Source organism: Thermobia domestica, chromosome 3, assembly GCF_964235325.1.
Source record: "Thermobia domestica chromosome 3, izTheDome1.hap1.1, whole genome shotgun sequence".
Classification (NCBI taxonomy): domain Eukaryota; kingdom Metazoa; phylum Arthropoda; class Insecta; order Zygentoma; family Lepismatidae; genus Thermobia; species Thermobia domestica.
The window spans coordinates 85,544,329-85,563,177 of NC_137456.1; the positions used below are offsets into that span (position 1 = coordinate 85,544,329).

At 37.9% G+C, this 18,849-nt stretch overlaps 1 protein-coding gene across 1 annotated transcript in view; it reads right to left on the reverse strand.

Moving 5' to 3' along the window:
* The window catches only part of LOC145680572 (uncharacterized), a 32,295-nt gene extending 20,397 nt beyond the window's left edge, over positions 1–11,898 (reverse strand). Inside the window, exon 1 of the mRNA XM_081751215.1 lies at positions 11,283–11,898. The gene's annotated coding sequence lies outside the window, so the exon portion shown is untranslated. The remainder of the gene's footprint in view (positions 1–11,282) is intronic.
* Positions 11,899–18,849: the final 6,951 nt, after the last annotated feature.

The following is an 18,849-nucleotide window of genomic DNA, read 5'->3' on the forward strand; positions in this document are numbered from 1 at the left end:
TCTTAACATTTAGAAGTTGATATTAACGTCTGCACAATTACTTATTGGCATGCAGCAATGCTCAACAAAAGTGACCATCACTCACAAACAAACTGCGATTAACATTTTAGAAATAAGGTTTGTGCTGCCAACGTATACGGTAATAACATAAAAAAAAAAAAAAAGTTTCAGAATTAAAAGTGTGAAGCAAACCTCATTGGTAATAAGCAACTTCATATGGATTGACCCATTTTTAAAACATTTATTTTCGTACTTAAAACTTTGCATAATGTAGACGGACTTAATCTTTTCGTACAGATTAAAAACTGCCCAGGATACAAAATATGGCTAAAAAATAGTGTTTATGTTTACAAAGCCCTTGATGTTTTAAATACATTTTTCTGTTAGCAGATTGTCATTTTGCTAAACATGTTTAAAGATATTTGTTTTAAAACACACAGGAAGGTGTAAGAGCTGAGGGCTCAAAGGCAAGCGAGTGGCATAATATAAAAGGTGCTGTGGGGGACACTATTCGAAATCACACAGATTTACAACTCAGACAAGTGCTTATAAGACGTCGGAGTATATAAGCAGCATGGAGGCATATATGGATAACACGTTCTACATCACGTATTACTGTAATTACAGGCTTTCCGTTAAAGGTTTAGTGCTTTTAATTTTTTTCTCCTTTTTAGCACTTTCAAAATTATTTCCTGTTTCTTAGGGCTCTTTTCATGTTAATATTTTTTGTAAAAACTTTCTCTTTTCTTAAGTTAATATTTTTTCTTTAATTATTTGTTTTATTTTTCCAGCTTTTCTTTACTTCAGTAACTTAGGTACGTGTGACACTTACCTTAGTACTGTGTACTAAAGGTGGGACACTTAACTTCTTATAAAATGGGTCGGCCTACGAATCATACGTGAACATATCGTCCCTCTCGAGACAAAGGAGCGTATCTCATTTTATTTACTTTTCTAAGAGACAAGTTTAAACCTTTTGCCATTATTTATTCTATCATCTTGTTTTAAAATTTATTTTGATCTCGTAAGTTATATACCTGAAACGAAAGAGATCAAACTAAATCTTAACAAAACACGATAGAATAAGTAATAAGAAAAGATTGAAACTTGTCTTCTGGAGAAGTTAAGAAAATGAGGTACGCCCTTTTGTTTTGAGAGGAACAATATACTTTAAAAAAAACATACACCTTACGAAATTATAGTACGTAAACGTACCTACACTGAATTACGATATTGACATGGTTACCATTCAAATCTTTCATCAATAACACCAGATCCTAACTAAATTTACTTAAGATTACCGCAGAAGCATACTCCTTCAAACAAACAAACAAACAAAAAATAATAATCAAAACCAGTACACCTATGTGTATGTTATATATAAACAGAATTAAAAAAGGCGATTAATTAAGCTATGAATACTGTATGCGTTGTGATATTTCATGGTCTAGCTCCAAATGAAATTTACATCAGACAACTGGGAAAGTATGTTCCATCAAAGAAAAACATCGAAATCAGCACAGCTACGCCGCAGTTAAGTATGAACATAACCACAACATACTGTATATTGTATATATATCAAAGCTTTTGAATTGAAAATACTCTCCTTTTTGGAAAACAATTAAAAATAGGCGATAAGACGTTGAAACATCTTCCCTTTTGTAGCAAACATTTTTGTGAACAAACATTTTCAATATTTTCTGTTCTAAAACAATCACCTCAGTGTTGAATTTAAGTCTAAAATTAACGATTATTAAACCAGGTATGGAAAGAATTGTCCGAAATATATATATATATATATATATATATATATATATATATATATATATATATATATATATATATATATATATATATATATATATATATATATATATATATATAATATTATCCATGACATCTAAGGTAATTGCAGATATATGCCAGTGCAACTAAATACGCCAAGTGTTCAGTGCTGGGGCGTTTCCGACGAAATCCGCTAGAATGTGACACGATGTTGGACAAGTCCAATTTGACGAATACTCCGGGAGACAGCGCTGAGATCGCCACGCCGTACAGTGTTGTTTGCTTCGGGAAGGTTCCGTGGAAGGGCGTTATTATTTCAATAGAGGTAAAAATCCGTTATTAGTACCGTGCTAACTCACAGCATTGCCGATTGTTTACAGCAATGTAAGCCTTATTTCGTGTCCGTCTAGGAACACTTTGTTTTGTAAGTGTAATTTCACTATTTGTGATACCATTGCTACTAAATCAATACCAAGCATGATGCAGCGAAAAACGGCAGGGCTTGTGCAGAACTGACAGCAGAAGACAAAGTTGCTTTTCATTTGCCACATATGTTCCATGATTTTTTTATTATTATTATTATTTTTTTAAAGTCACAGTACAGTGACACTGTTTGTTTATCTTATGGACTGAAATTTTTCAGTTTGGAAATTCATTTCAACTTTGGAGATTGTTTTTACATTTTATCTTTTTATCTCCATCTTGCACTTTGGTTATTCTATTTCTTGCTTCAGCCATATTATGTAGTAATATTCGAGTTCGTATAATACAGACGATGTAAGCAGTTGCAAGATTTATTACAGGATTTTAGTAATATCCTAGACTTTCTTTTACCTTGGGTACAAAATAGAAGTGGGTTACATCATTGTTACAATTTTTCTACATGTGGAAAAGGCTACTCCCCAACGTACATGTCTTGTTCTTTGTGTTTCATGAAAATTAAGGCTACAAAAAATCCAACACCCTTAAGATGGCGTATTTACCTGCACCTACCTTAGATTTTGATATATGCTGCATGTCGTATGCAGGTTGGTAATTTATTTGTCGCTACCTACTAGATTTCCTATATTACTACATAACGTATCCCTCAACTACTACAGATACCAAAATATAAAAGTGGGGTTCGTAACTTGGCTTAAAAATAAAAGGAATTCACACTTTGAAGTGTTGGAAACCACTGGCTTAACACATATTGGCTGTATCCGTGATTGCAGCTAATGAACTGCACCAAGTGGCTTCACGTAGCGTAGCTGCTAACGTAGCCGGTTCGATTCCCGGTGGAGGCACTCGGTCGAGAAAGTGTAAAAAGCTTTTTCAGGCCAGCCATCCTGAATGAGGTTTTCTTGGGTTTTCCTCATTCACATCAGGCAAATGCCGGGATGGTACCTAACTTATAAGTCCCAGGCCGCTTCCTTCCTTCCCTTTAGCCGGATAATGTGTTCGCCGAGGGACGTCATCCCTCATACACAGGGCCGGATTAAGGGGGACTATAGTTCCGGTCCTCCAGATGGACAAGGGCCTCCACTCTGATCAAAATCTCAACTGGCTACCTAAAAAGAATCATGAAGATACATCATAATCATAAAATAAAATATGACCAAAAATATGCAACCTATTCCATTAACCTTCATACTATACTTTCACAGAAATGTATTCGGTGAAGTTAGCAGGGGCCACATATTTTTTCTAGCCCCAGGTCTCAAGATGGGTTAATTCAGCCCTGCTCATGCGTGACTGGCTAAATGGCCATAGATGTCGAAAGCCCAGAAATCTAAAATCCTAATCCTCAACTGCACCAAGTGGTCTATCGTAAAGGTAAAATAATCCAGAATATTTATCGTGACAGTAAACTTTTTTTTTTTTTTTTTAAGTTTTTGTGAATTTAACACCTCTAACCATTCATACAGCCTCCCTACGGATTTCACATTAATAATCTCTCTCTGTCTTTCTCTTCCTCTTTGCATGCCTCCTTATTAGAAAAGAAATGGAAAAAAATACATGAAGCCACATACTGTGGAGCATAATTTAAACATTAAATGAGGCTGCCGCCAGAAATCATGTTCTACCTTGGTTCAAAAGACAATTCTATCAGTATACAACGGTGGCTGCAACCAAGACGTTATTCATACTGTATACCAACAATCTTCTTGTCGAGCAATGCACACAATGAAAAGTCAAGGTTAAACAGAGCGTTACGATCACCATAGCACAACGGCAGTTCCTTTCATCATTTTAGTCTGAACGCAAGTCATTTTTGGGGACAGAAAAAAATGTAAACAGAATATATGAAAACAAATCCTTTATTTTCAGCACTCATTCAGTATAGTAAAGTATGTGCTATTATGTATTATTTAAGCTAGTTTTGTTTGTAACGAGCTGTATTTATGTATAAATTATAAAAATGAATAAGATGGTTTGTTCTGTATCTGCATTATTCATAATGTTAAAATGCACATTAAGATGTGTTATAGCATCAGTTACAACAATCCTATCACATCACAAGAAAAGTCGTATCTGAGTGTAATAGCAAGCATTACCTAAACAATTGCTGCAGAAAGTAAAAGAAACAAACGATATATCTGACAAATTACTGATACACTTATAGAGGAAACAGTATTCAAATACAACACAATTCTGTGCATAAAAAGCAATTATTCATGTACCGTTGTCACGTAACATTCATTAAGAGAATTTTGTTACATTCTGTGCGCTGTTGAAATAAGTATATCACAGAAGGGTCGTCGAAGAGGTACTTTTATGCTCTCATTGAGATAGAGCTATATCCCCATTGAAAAATTTAGAAAATGAAAAATTTACAAGAATACCTCGCATAATAATAATCATCATCATAGATAATCATCTATAACTAGCAGATCACTTGCCGCAACTACACTTCCCAAGTGTAACACTCTCTAACTAAACTAACTAACTCTATGGCCTATGGAACCCCGAGGTTCCATGCCGCATTCACAAAAGCTCTCCACTGACTTCTATTCTTAGCTAACTGCATTCAGTTTCTACTTTGTATTCCAATCGCTGCGATATCCATTTTAATATTGTCCTCCCATCTGCGCCTAGGTCTTCCTAATGGTCGTTTTCCGATTGGTCTTCCAGTCAAGACTTTGAAAGCGTTTCTACTTTCTTCCATTCTAGCTACATGGCCGGCCCACCTAAGCCTCCTAGACTTGACGACCCTAACAATGTTGGGTAAACCGTATAAATTATGTAGTTCCTCGTTATGAAGTTTCCGCCATTCCCCATTCCCGTTCCTCTTGGGTCCGAATATTCGTCTAAGGATCTTGTTCTCAAATACTTTCAGTCTATGTTCTTCCCTCAGAGTAAGTGACCATGTTTCGCAGCCACACAAAACAACAGGCATGATTATCGTTTTGTATATTTTAAGCTTCAAATTCCTCGACAGAATTCGCGACGACAAGAGATTTTGAACCGAATAGTGACACGAATTCCCTGCTTTTAGTCGACATTTAATTTCTTCGTGGATATGATTTTCCTCTGTTAATATTGATCCTAGATATTTGAAAGTATCCACTTTATCAAAAGTATTATTTAATATTTTAACGCATCTATAATTTGCTGTATTACGGTCCCGACACACTTCCACGTATTTAGTTTTCTCTGCATTTAAAGTGTAACACTCTCATTTTGATAAAATTTGACAGGTAGATACTACACATGAAATAAACAAATACGAGTTTTTTATTTTCTGCGGAAAAACGGTTTTAGGGGGCAAAAGCCCCCACCCAAAATTTTGAAAGTTGACGCCCGAAAAGCAAAAACAAGTAGAACGAAGTGAATGAAATTGTGCACAGAAATTGTAGACGTAAAATGAGTGAATACATGTTTCGTATTTTCCTGGAAAAAACGGTTGGGTGGGGTATGGACCTCTCCAAACCTTTGATCATGTAGTATCAGAAGTGCTAATAACAGTATGTCAGGTGTGTGTAAAGGATATGAAGAATTCCTCTCATTTCCTCTCATTTCCTTCCGCACTCTAATTCCACCAATTCTTTCACAATCATTTAGTTTCTCATTTATCACCCGTCTCGTTTAGCCTAAAGGGCATTAGCATAAAGAGTAAAACTAGAAATATTATTTAACTTCCATTTCAAATATAGTATTTGGGGCGCGATGGCTCAGTGGTAGAGCGTTCACCTCCAGTGCTTGGGGTCCCTGGTTCGATCCCAGATCGCGCCGTGTGGACTTTGTGGTGGGCAAACACCGTGCCGTCGTGAGTTTTCTCGGGATTCTCCCGTTTCCTCCCACTTTCTTCATTCCACCATTTCACTCATCTCTCAACATCACCGTCTCCTTTAGCCTAACCGGCATAACCGTGGGACGTAAAACTTAAGAAAACATACAGGTAGTTTGGTTACTGACATATAATCTGAAATACTCACTAACTACCTCTATAAAAGTTATTGCGGAAGTACTGCAGGATTCTGTAGCAAGTATTTTTTTTTTTTTTTTTTTTTTTTTTTTGGATAGAGGACATATTAGTTCCTTAGTAAAGTCTTTACCCGACTACGGTAGGCCCCATAGTTTTTTGGAGCTCTGGACCTTTAAAGTTCATTTTCTCACGTTTTCGGCAGCCTATAACTCCGAAAGGATGCATTTGTGCACCCAGGTTGGTCTATACTTTTTGTCTTATCTTGGTGTCAGGAATCACCTCCCAAACGTTGTCGGTGTTGTTTTGAAACACCCTGTATGTTTTCAAATGTAACTGAAAAATAAAATCATCCACTTTTATGTCGCACGCTTATATCCCCTGTAGGCTAAAAGAAACTAATAATGATAAGGAAAGGAAACTGATGGTTTCAGAATGTGAGAAGTAACGGAATACATCGAGAAAAAACACGGATATGATGTTATCCATCACAAATTCACAATGCCTGGGATTGAATCAAGAACTTCTAGCACCAGAAGTGAGCGCTCTACTACTGAGCTACTATGTGCGCTACTCCTTGTATGATAGCCTATTGAATTGAATGTATGTAAACTATGCACTCTGAAATTAACTTGCAAATTACATTTGTTTGTTTTTTTCCGTTTGTGATGAATAAATAAATGAACATCATAGATTAGCCCTTCTTCGGGCAAGACATTTTTGTAACGTAGACAGGTAACTGGGGCCTGTTAAGGCTAGTATATATTTTAAGTCCATAACACGCGAAATTCAATAACTATTGTCATATACTGTTCCAACTAAAGGTTACAATAGCTACGTATTCAATATATAATTATGTGACTATTTGATCTTATATTTCACAGGAATTGCATTAAAGTTATACGGGGTCTCCTAGGCCCCGGTTGCCCGGTCACGTCAGGAAAATGTTTTCAATTTAAAAAAAAGAAAAATCATTAGCTTTACCAACTCGATATGTTCATTATTTTAATTTCGACTAAGGATAGAAGAATTCAGAATTTTATGTCATCGAAATATGTATGGCTATTGAGAAATACGAAAAACATGAAGCTACTGGGCCTGGGAGGCCCCGATGGCCCGGATAAGGGTTAAATGTATGTATTTATTTATTATATAAAACTCTAAATGATATATGTAAACCTGTTGTCAATTTGCCATGAACGTACGCAGTTTTTGGGATGACCCTTTACCGCTAATGATCATTATGTCTAATCGATATTAATACTATAATATTTTAATAGATAAGATCAGAAAGTTTTTTTTCTTATAAAAATGTAATGTATGGATGTTTTGAATAAGGATCTCCAATTATTCGACTGGAGGACAGATGTTTGAGAGCATACTTACTGTAGGGAGAACATCGCTTAAAAGTTTTTTTTTTTTTTTTTTTAAATATTGAATTTGGTAATCTTCATTAATGATAACTTTAATGTATACGTTATTAGTAACACAATTTATCTTTCCTTGAAAATTCAGAGATTTTCGAAATACATTTCCTGGAATAATTTAATGTATAAATGCTGATAATCTCTTTCTAGAACATCTTATGTTTAAAGTGGTAAGTATACGAGCCTTTCGTGTGGGAGAGCCTGATACGATTCTCGCCAATAGCACATGTGGTTCGGATTCCATATTAATCTGCAGGTCCATGCCTCATTATAGCCTCGATTCTGAAAGCGATGCTAAACTCTACATCACCACACATCTATATTTAAACCACAAAATAACAAGAGAGTGACATTGTTTTGCATTTCTACTTTGAATCTCAGAGAGTCATTAGAATGATCCTCGCAATTTCTAATGCAAATATGTTTCTATAAATGAAATTTTATATTTGCAATATTACCATATACTTTAAGAATTTAGTTTGGTTTACTGATATTTTATGCTAATTGCTGTTATTTATTTTAAAATGTTTTTTTTTTATTTTTTTAACGAGAAAAACTATAAAATTATTTATGTGTGATGGGCATGGTTTCATTAAATAACAGTTATTATGACATTCTGTGTCATGGTTTTGTTTGTTTTCCTATACTGTGTACGTACATACACAGTGTGATGTGTATTTACACATCACTAAATCTGAAGAGCTTCTTTTGACATAATCTACGAAAGGCCGTGGACAGCCAGGTGGCACATGTTCACTGCAACCGTGAGGCATTTGTTTAATTTAATTTAATTAGTCCCATCACAGGGTAATGTAGATTTCAGTATTTCACGAAGAAAAGCAGACGTCATTTCGCCTTCTATTCCTTCTTTAGGTCGACACTGGTTAGATAACCTCAGTGGCATACACAAGGTGTGGGATAACAGGTCTAATCCCACCCTTGAACAGGATACAGTATGAGTAAACAAATTACAAAGTAAACCTCGTATTAAGAAATAGATATTCTACAAAAATTCCTGAAGCGATATGAACTTGAAAACTTGAACCTCTCCTTGAAGAAATTCTGTGTACGTCATTGATGCACTCCAAGTTTAAACGTAGTTTAAGCCTCTAGGGACAGCTTCAGTCTTCAATCAGTGTTTCTTCAGAGACGCAAAAATGAACTCCCTAAAAGCTATTTATGTCTATGATTGAGTATTTATAGACAATTTCATTTTCTTTTGACAAATTAAACGCAAATGAAGCTTATATCCTACACCCGTAAACTCGGCCAGATATTGTGTTTATATGCCACAGCCGTCCTCAAAATGATTCGCGGTGTGCTTATATGCCATGCCAGTTACTAAGGGCTTAAAGTTTGCGTTTTCAAATTTACTGCATTATTGATATTTATGTTTAATCATACAATTTTACCCGTTTTAATAAGTAGGGAGTTATAAGAATTTAAATATAAATGCAGGGTAGCGGATAAATCTCCATTAGAGATGTTAAGAATAGAATGTTTCAAATCAGGGGGCTACGGTGGCTCAGTGGTAAAGCACTTACTACCGGTGCGTGGGGTCCCTGGTTCGTCCCCGGCCAATTTGTGGTGGAGAAAATCATGTCCATGGGTTTTCTCGTGGTACTCCCGTTTCCTTTCACTTTCTCATTTTACCAATTCTTCCAACATCATTTATTTGCTTTAATCGTAGTCTCCTTTAACATAAAGGGCATAATCGTGACACACTAAACTGAAATATTTCATTTCATTTCATTTTCTTTCAAACCCGTTTAAAAGTAGACACTGTTTCATTTGGTATTAAATCCGTCTTCTTGATGCAACTCAAATTGCTTCTATAATTTCCGGGTTGCATACAAGTAAGGCAAAACTGTATTGAATAATCGTTGCTCAACTCTTTCTTTACTGTTTTTATCTTATCAAGCACACAGCAAAACCACTACAAGTATTTACAAAGAAAAGCATTTACAAGAAAAATACTTTTGTACTTTTCCGAATCCATAAGTTTTATGTTCACGTTTTAGAGTGCATGAGTATAACATACAACCATTCTGAAGTAGTTTTCAGCAATTTCGAAATAAGTAACAGTAAAGAGAAGTGAGGGGAGGAGAAGAATAAATAAATTGGACTGATTTGAGTTTAACGTACCTTTTCAACACGGATTCTGAGAAACCTACAGTTTAAAGTTGGATCCGAACCACTATTTAATTTGTATCCGAAGCAGACACCTCTAACGAGAATCGAATCTGAACCATACGTTCAGAAAACACACCTATTACCCACTTATTTTAAAGTTAACTCTTTGAGAACATACTTTAAAATGCAGTTTTTCCCAGCAGATGGAGAATTTTTGGTGCTATTCAAAATTTGGTAGAAAATAATTCGTTTGTTTTTATTTTAATAGTTGCTTAGGAAACAAGAACAAGAATTAAGGTTGTCTCGTTTCGTTATCTGTATGTGTTAGTCTGTCTTGTGACGATAACTCTGTCGAGTCCCGTGGGCAGCCTTGTAAGCGTTAAAACTTTTATATTTACAAGATAGACACGAGTTTATCCCATACAAAAGGACTACTAGCAAAGATTTTATTCACTATCAGGTGTACCCCAGGGATATAATATTGGGCTATACTTATATTATTGGAATACTTATATATATATGGTTCTCATCGCTGGTCTAGCGGCTAGCGTCCGTGTCTTCCGTGTACGAGATTCTGGATTCGATTCCCGGTAGGAGAGCATCTAACGCACTAAACTGGTTCAGATAACGTTTCAAAGTGTAAATTTCGCCCTATATAGCCTCTCTACTGACAAAAAATACAAACCAATCATTAGTCTATATTCAAATGCACTCTGTATGCTACATCTAAAGTATTTACTAAGTCCTCTTACGACTTATTTAATATTAATATTAACTTCAGGACTAGAAATTCGGAAGCGTTAACGTTGTTTTACGACTTTCCATGCAATGATAATTCCACAATCAAGAAAATTGAACGAATGCCGCTGATTCGAATTCCACCTTTAACTGTACTGATTCGGATTCCACCTTTAAATGTACTGATTCGGATTCCACCTTTAACTGCACTGATTCGAATTCCACCTTTAACTGTACTGATTCGGATTCCACCTTTAAATGTACTGATTCGGATTCCACCTTTAACTGCACTGATTCGAATTCCACCTTTAACTGTACTGATTCGGATTCCATCTTTAACTGTACTGATTTGAATTCCACGTGCACGTCTCATATAGCTTCTGCGTTGGAAAGAGACGCTAAATTTTAACAACCAAAAAATTATATGAGATGGAATAGTTTAATCAGATACACGCAAAAAAAAAAAAAAAAAAAAAAAAAATCACCCCTGAAATAACTACTTTGAAAAGAGAATTGAGTAACGTGGATCAATGGCGTACACAAGACTTCATCAAGGAAGATTCAAGTACTTGATCTCATAACCTTTCAAAACGAGTGTAAATGTTTACTTTTTCAAATGTTACTCATTGGGGTGTTAAACCCCGAAACCCCCCGTTTCGTAACGCACTGACTTGAATTAATTCAGAGAATAGAAGCCAAAAGATCTCTAAAATAGCCACTAGTATCTACTAAGCAGTTAACAGTTCTTCCTGATTGTATCTGTAAAAATAAATAAATAAATATTGAATACTTACCTTGTTTGTGGTTATACAGCTTGCTACTAGTAGACTTCGAGGCCCTTCTGGACAGGCAGAGTCTTCAATAACTTGAGTTATTATTCTACACAGGCTAAGAAAATTGTAACACGCAAATCGTTTTCGAGAAAGAACGAAAAGAAAGTTTTGAACGATCTCGTGAGCTTCCAAGATATCTTCTGCCAGACAACAATCAGGTCAGCGTGAGTATATAATGTGATTCTGGCAGTCGTCGCTCCGTGGCGGCACCGTTGAGTTTTCTTCATTACATGGCCTGGTAACGCTTAAGGAACAAAGCAAAGAATCGCTGGACCCGAACCTCTTCAACACTTGCCCGACAAATAACAGAGGAAGAAAACGTATTTTACTTTGGTAGAGAAGGCGGAAGTGTATGGATCTGAATGTCCAGGAAATGAGTTTTGTGTATATGAAAAGGGAGGGTTTATTCTTTCGAAAATTGTGGACACCTCCTTTGCAACTGTCTCGTTGTTTATTGTTCTTAAAATTATGCAAAAGTAATCTGGCTATCTTTATCTCTTTCCTGGCGACTAATGGCTTCTTGAAAGAGATTTCTATCTCGTAAAATATGGCGTTATTTGCAGGCACTATGAATGAGCGATTAATTTGCATAGATTTTCCACTAAAACAAGCATTACAACAGTTCCGACGTTATCTTTAATTAACATCAGTATTTATTTCTTCTGTGTTTATGTTATTACGAAATGTACTTGCTGATGTTGATAGTAGCATGACGTGCATTACATAAAAACGGCACATGAACACTAATTTATTTACTTTAATGGTCAGACTTTCTTGCAGAATTGACTAATATTCAGGGGTAGTGAAAATTAAAATGTGCAGGAAAAGGGTGCTGGGACTTTATTTTGGTAGGGCGAGGGCCAGTGGTGTCATTTAGAGAGGCCAGGGGACAATTTGCCCTATGAATTTGAGAAATGTATGCTTTTCAATAGATTGTACAGCGGGGGACACTTCTAAATGGTACACCTTAGCCGTAAATCTCCATATGGCTGTACCATTTAGAAGTGTCCCCCGCTGTACACAATATACTACTAAAAAACCTGAAACTTTTGTGTCAGTAGACAATCTTGCTCTCCCTGGCAAAATCTGAAATGATGCTACTGGCGGGGTCACCAAATATGGAAGTGAAAATATCTACAATAATTATTTTGTTTGCTATATGCTGCCATAAAGTAAAATTATTGCGAACGTGAAAACCTGGTCACCCTCTGTGTAGAGATAGTAGTTGTTGTGTACCAGTTACCAGTAGCGAACAAAATCTTCACTGTTAAAAATACTTTCTTAAATCTGAGAAACCGTTTCTTACCTGTGCACCGAGAATATCTTTTCTTAGAAACAAGAGTTTGAAACTCTCATTAATGAGAAATAAAGAAAAAAAAAATAGATGAGGTTGTATAAAGCGAAACGAGAAAATATATTGTTACTTTCCTTATGAATGAGAATTGTCAAATCTCATTTCTAAGACAATATTTTCTCGGTGCACAGATAAGAAACGATTTCTCAAATTTAAGAAATTATTTTTAACAGTGTTTCTTTTCCGGATAAAGTACGCAATTTTTTTGAACTGAGTTAATTTTTGTAGTCTTCTTTTGGTTTTCTTACTAAAGGAGCTTTCTATTGAAATTAGTGTTGCTCACGAGATAAGACGAAAACTCGTCTCAGTAAGTTATGTAAAGTGTCGTCTCGATTCTTGAAAAGCTTTTTAGTCTTGTCTCGAAAAAAATTCTCGTCTCATTTTGTAGATTTGCGTACTTGACTTTTACAAAGTTCGTTTGGAAAGTAAGTTCCGTTTGGCAAATATTGCACAAAATTCAATAATACTTACGCTACTTTTCCACATAACTCCCGTAATTTTCCAAGGATTTTTCATAGCGTGGTATAAGTTTATGTATTCTTGCGTCATAGGATGTTGCAGCCTGTGTTGTCAACCATGTGGTAACATGTTCTTTTAACTCTTCATCGTCAGTGGCGGATCTAGAAGGAAAAACTGGGGTCCACTCAGATCCCAGAATATGATAGACACTATGATAGGTATATCATGACTTTACTATAAATTTTCACAAATATATACATAACAGCTTAAATTATTTTTGTCACTTAAGAAACTGGTGGGGGGCTAGGCCCCCAGGCCCGAGGCTAGATCCGCCACTGTTCATCGTTGTTGAAGCGCTTACCACCAAGGAAAGACTTCAGATGCAAAAAAAAAAAAAAAAAAAAAAAAAGATGGAAGTCGCTAGGAGCGAGGTCGGAACTGAACGGAGGATGGCCAAAAACGTCCCAGAAGAAGTTTTCAAGGAGTTATTTGCTCACATTTCGCAGTGTGTGGTCAGGCGTTGTCGTGAATGAAAACCACACCTTTTGAGAGCGTTCCTCTGCGCTTGTTCTGTATTGCACGGCGCACTTTCTTAACGGTCTCGAATTAACATCTTTATTGATTGTTGCATCTCATGGTAAAAATTCAATTAGTAAAATGCCTTGTCTGTTCCAAAACACTGTGCACATGACTTTTCGGGATGCCAAGAATTGCTTTGGTTTAACCTTTGTTGGGCACGAAGTGTGCTTCCATTCCATTGATTGCCGTTTCGTTTCAGGGATGTCATAAGCAACCCAAGTTTCATCCCCAGTGACTATGTGCAACAATAAGTTTTCGCCATCATCATGATAACGTGTCAGAAAATCAGGTTGTTTGGGTATCTGTTGTTGTTTGGGTTCTTCAGTAAGAAGTTTAGGCACCCAACGTGTGTAAAATTTACGAAAACCTAGTTTTTCAGTAACAATCTCGTAAAGTACTGTTCGTGAAATTGAAGACTTCGGGGCAAAAACCTATCAAGTCCAAAAAGTAAAAGAGTAAAGGAGATAGCATCGCAAGGGTTTCTCATCATCTGATTTTTTTAAAAAAACGATACATATATACTAGATCAAAAAATAAATCGACACGTATTTTTTTGTTTCGTTCGGAAAATAGGTTAACGGGGGCAAAGGGTCCCTTTTTAAAAAAGAGCCCCTTTAATTAAAAGGACACCATTGAAGAAACGAAACTCTGGCGATTCAAAGATGACTTCAATGTAGGAACTACGGGTTTTGTCTTTTCTGCGAGAAAAGAGTTGCAGAGGCAATGGCCCCGTTCGAAATAACAAATTTTGCCGAGATTAATGCAGGCGTTAAGAAAGTGAGACCCCGGATCATTTTTTCGAAAACAGTTTGGTAGATGGGAAAATCAGAGACTACGTATGACATGATGTTTTTGGGCACACGTTTTGAGATAATATTTTTGACGGTAGGGTCTTCCACAGGGTTCCAGACGGGGTACAAAGCAAAATTTGAGGGGGAAGGCAAGAACCTCCTTATCCAAGGGCGCCAGAGTTCAGAAATGTCCGGTTATAAGTAAATGAAGCTCTGTAAGTGCAAAGACAACGTACAATATAATGTCAAATATTTTGGTGCTCAAATCAATCCAGTCAACTATATTCACACCTGTTTTGTGGGCATAACAATATTAGCAGGAAAGATCATGCCTACATCAAAGGTCTCTGTAATCATCATGGAGCTGTAGCAGAGTCACGTTGGTAGAAGTCTGCACTTGCTCGGACCGAACCCGCGGGCTTAAGCCCGACCCGGCCCCTTCGGCGGACTTCGGGCCTAAAAAGCATATATCACTTCGGGCCCGGGCCCAGGGGCATAAATAAGGGCCCCGCAAACCCTGCATTGCGGGGGGCCCAAGCCATCAGGGAGCCCCCAAATCGTGAAGTGGGACATAGAGAAGGGGCTCCACCCCACGCCATCTGCTGGGTGGCTCCCAAACCTTTAGTTGCGCCACTGCCCGGGCCGGGCTAGGTTGGTAAATTTTTAACTACAACAATATTTCTCGGGTCTTTTTGGGCCTTTGTAAATATACTGTACAACGATATTTATTGGACAGTTCTTTCTGCAGAACTTATAAGCAGAACTGCAAAATTAAACCTATAATTGCTGTAAATAAAAAATACAATTTTGAGTTAATTATTAAGTTTCTCTAAATCGGGCTTATTTCAGACTCATTTGATTATTACACGAGCTCGGGACAGGCTCGGGTCTAAATGCTAAAACATATTTGGGACTCGGGTCAGGCCTCACATTATAATTTCACGGGGCGGGCCTGGCCCGGGCTAAAGATTACGACCGGTGCAGACCTCTACACGTTTGCTATCCATGCATATTTCCTATTCCTTGGGACGTTGTTTGTATCTCCTCCCAGATTTCACTTTTTAAATAGCACCGATTTATTCACCGAGCTATTTAATTTTACTGCGTTCAATATCGATTTCGTCATTTTGTCCCCACATAACACAAAAATCCTCATGTTTTCCCGCAGAAAACCCAAACATCCTTTTTTTCTTCCTAATTTTCGGTGGTCACCTGTACTTAGGTACATTATTGTTTCTCTATCGCCGAGTTTTATTCAATATGGCGTCCATTTTATTCAGCTACTGGAAGGTTTACGCTACCTTAATCTAATTTTCCCTAGACACCAGTTGCATAGTTGTGACATGTTTATGTTTTGCGAATATTTTATGTAGTTCTACTCTCTCTTTGACAGATATTGCGGCCCCGCATAGCGTAGTCGCTAACGCTTTCGCCTTCGGTGCGAGTGGTCCCAGGTTCGATTCCCGGTGAGGATACTCGGCCAAAAAGTGTGAAAAGCTTTTTCAGGCCAGCCATCTGAATGAGACTTTCCTGGGTTTTTCTCATTCACAAATGACGGGGTGGTACCTAAATTATAGGTCCCAGGCCGCTTCCTTCCTTCTCCAATCCTTTCTTCCTTTCCTTTTTACAGATAGTGTGCTCGCCAAGGGACGCTATCCCTCATACGTGACGGGTTAAATGGTCATAGATGCTGAATGCCCAGAAATCTAAATCCTAAATAACTAGTAATTTAGGAAACATTTTCATTCAAAGAAGGTTTTTATCCCTTATCTATAATCTTTTTTCGTACACACAAACAACCAATGTTAATAGGGATGCACACGAGTCGAGTCGGGTCGAGATTTAAGCCTGTCTCGACTCGAAATATGTTTCTGTCTCGACTCGACTCCAATTCGAGACGAGACAAAATATACGAGTTAAAATATACGCACACATCACCCAGAATATTATGACTACCTACCTAACTTTCAGTAAGCCCACCTTTGGCACGGATAAAAACGGCGATTCCTTTTGGCATGGACGCAATGATTCGTGGTAGGTCGCTGGAGAGAGTTGGTACCACATGTGCACACACAGGTCACCTAATTCCTGTAAATTCTGGGAGGGGGCGATGCACTCTGACGTTACGTTCAATCACATCTCAGATGTGTTCGATTTGGTTCAGATCCGGTGAGTTGGGGGGCCAGTACATTACTTGGAACTCGCTCCTGTGTTCCTCGAACCACTCCATCACACTCCTGGTCTTGTGACATGGTGCATTTTCTTGTCGAAAAATGCCACTACCGTTGGGAAACATGGTCGTCATGAGGGGGTGTACTTAGTCTGCAAGCAGTGTGTGATGCGCCTCGACAGTCATGGTGGCTTGCTGGAGCTCCACTAGACACATGGATGCTCATGAGAATGTTCCCCAGAGCATAATTAAACCGCCGCCAATACAGGTGTCAAGGAGCTGTTCCTCGGAACACGACGGATTCGCACCCACCCATCGTCATGATGAAGAAGGTGTCGGGATTCATCACACAATGCAAAGCTCTGCCACTGCGCCAAGGACCAGTGGCGATGGTCACGTGTTCATTTCAGGCGTAGTTGTCGATGTCATAGTGTTAACATTTGCACATGGATGGGTCGTCGGTTGCGGAGGCCCATCGTTAGGAGTGTTCGATGCACTGTGTGTTCAGACATACTTGTACTTTGCCGAGCAGTAAAATCTGATGTTAGTTCCGCCTCAGTTCGCTGCCTGTCCTGTTCCGCCAGTCTGACCAGCCTACGACGTCCGACATCTATAATGAGGTGGGGACGCCCAACCCTTCGACGTATAGACGTCGTTTCCCCTTGGTTTCGCCACTTGTTGAAGACTCACCCAGCACGCCTCGAACACCCGACAAGTCCTGCAGTTTCTGAAATTATCGTGCCGAGTCTCTGGGTCATTACAACCTGCTTTCGGTCAAACTCAGATATTTGTAGATCGAGCGCTTTCCTCATTCTACACACGAACAGCATTCTCACTGATACTACATGCACTGTACGTGTCTGACTAGCAGGTATTCCTTGGCAGGTGACACTGCAATAGCCTGGAACGGTTTATATCGATAGCAGATAGGTGGTCATAATGTTCTGGCAGATTGGCCAGAATGAATACTTCTGTTTCTTTGTATTGCTTCCTGTATCATACTTTCTATGTATGGTTCAAGTTCCACCAATCTATGATGCCACTTCGGGCATACGAAACTTATTTTCGCAAGTGACATAGCACGCGGAATTTACTTTTATTCTAACTGTTGCACAACAGTATATACCTAGGTACATATACTAGCAGAGGGGCCCGAGTTACGTGAGGAAGAATAAAGTATAATGAATAAAATCCAAGAAATTTCAGTGTTATAGGAAATAGCTTCTTTCCTCCTTTAAAAACGGGAAAGCTGGAATACGTGTTTCTCATTCCTATTGAGAAGCTTATAATTAATAATTCACGTCTCTGACTTAAGTGAATCCTCACATTCAACATTATGTGCTTATAAGATCTGAAGTTAGAGCAGTATAGAAATTACTGTTTTTTACTTCATGAGCGAAGTGTTTGCATGCTGGATTTCACACCTCCAACTCAGGCTCCCAACCATAACATTAAAACAGGGGATGGCAAGATAATTTTGGGCGGCTAACTCGAAATAAAATCTTTCAGTATTACGTCACGTCCCACGATTATGCCCTGTAAGCTAAAGAAAACAGTGACGTTGAGAATGAATGAAATGGTGGAATGAAGTAAGTGGAAGGAAACTAGAGAACCACGAGAAAATCCACACATACGGTGTTTCTGTGCCACAAAGCCCAGTTTGCACTAGCTAGGATCGAATCAGAGTCCTCACACTCCAAGGATGAAAGCTGTGCCACTGAGTCACAACGGCCACGGGGCTAGGTCGAGTCTACTTTACGTTCATAGTTTCTTAGTACATAAATGTTAGATTATAAAATAGATTTTCCTTAATGATCTACAGGGTGCGGCACGTAAAACCGGCCCGTCGTAATATTCTGGTATATTGTGTTTTTGGCAACACTTAAATAATCTACCTTCCTACCAAGAGATGGCGTGACGAGGTCGAGTCGACTTACGTGACCTGCAGCAGTCACGTGCAGCCGCAGCCAGTGAAACTTGTCGAAACCAGTTGAGAAAAAGGCCTCGTTGTGTTAAGCCGGGTGAGTGTCAGTGTGTGATAATGCCATATTCGATACCCGAGCGTGTTGCTATTGTTGAAGGGTTCATTACTTATGGGGACTGTTAAAGGGAAGAGTATACGAAACAAATCCACACACAATTGAAGAACTCAAGACCAGAATCCAGGATGTCACC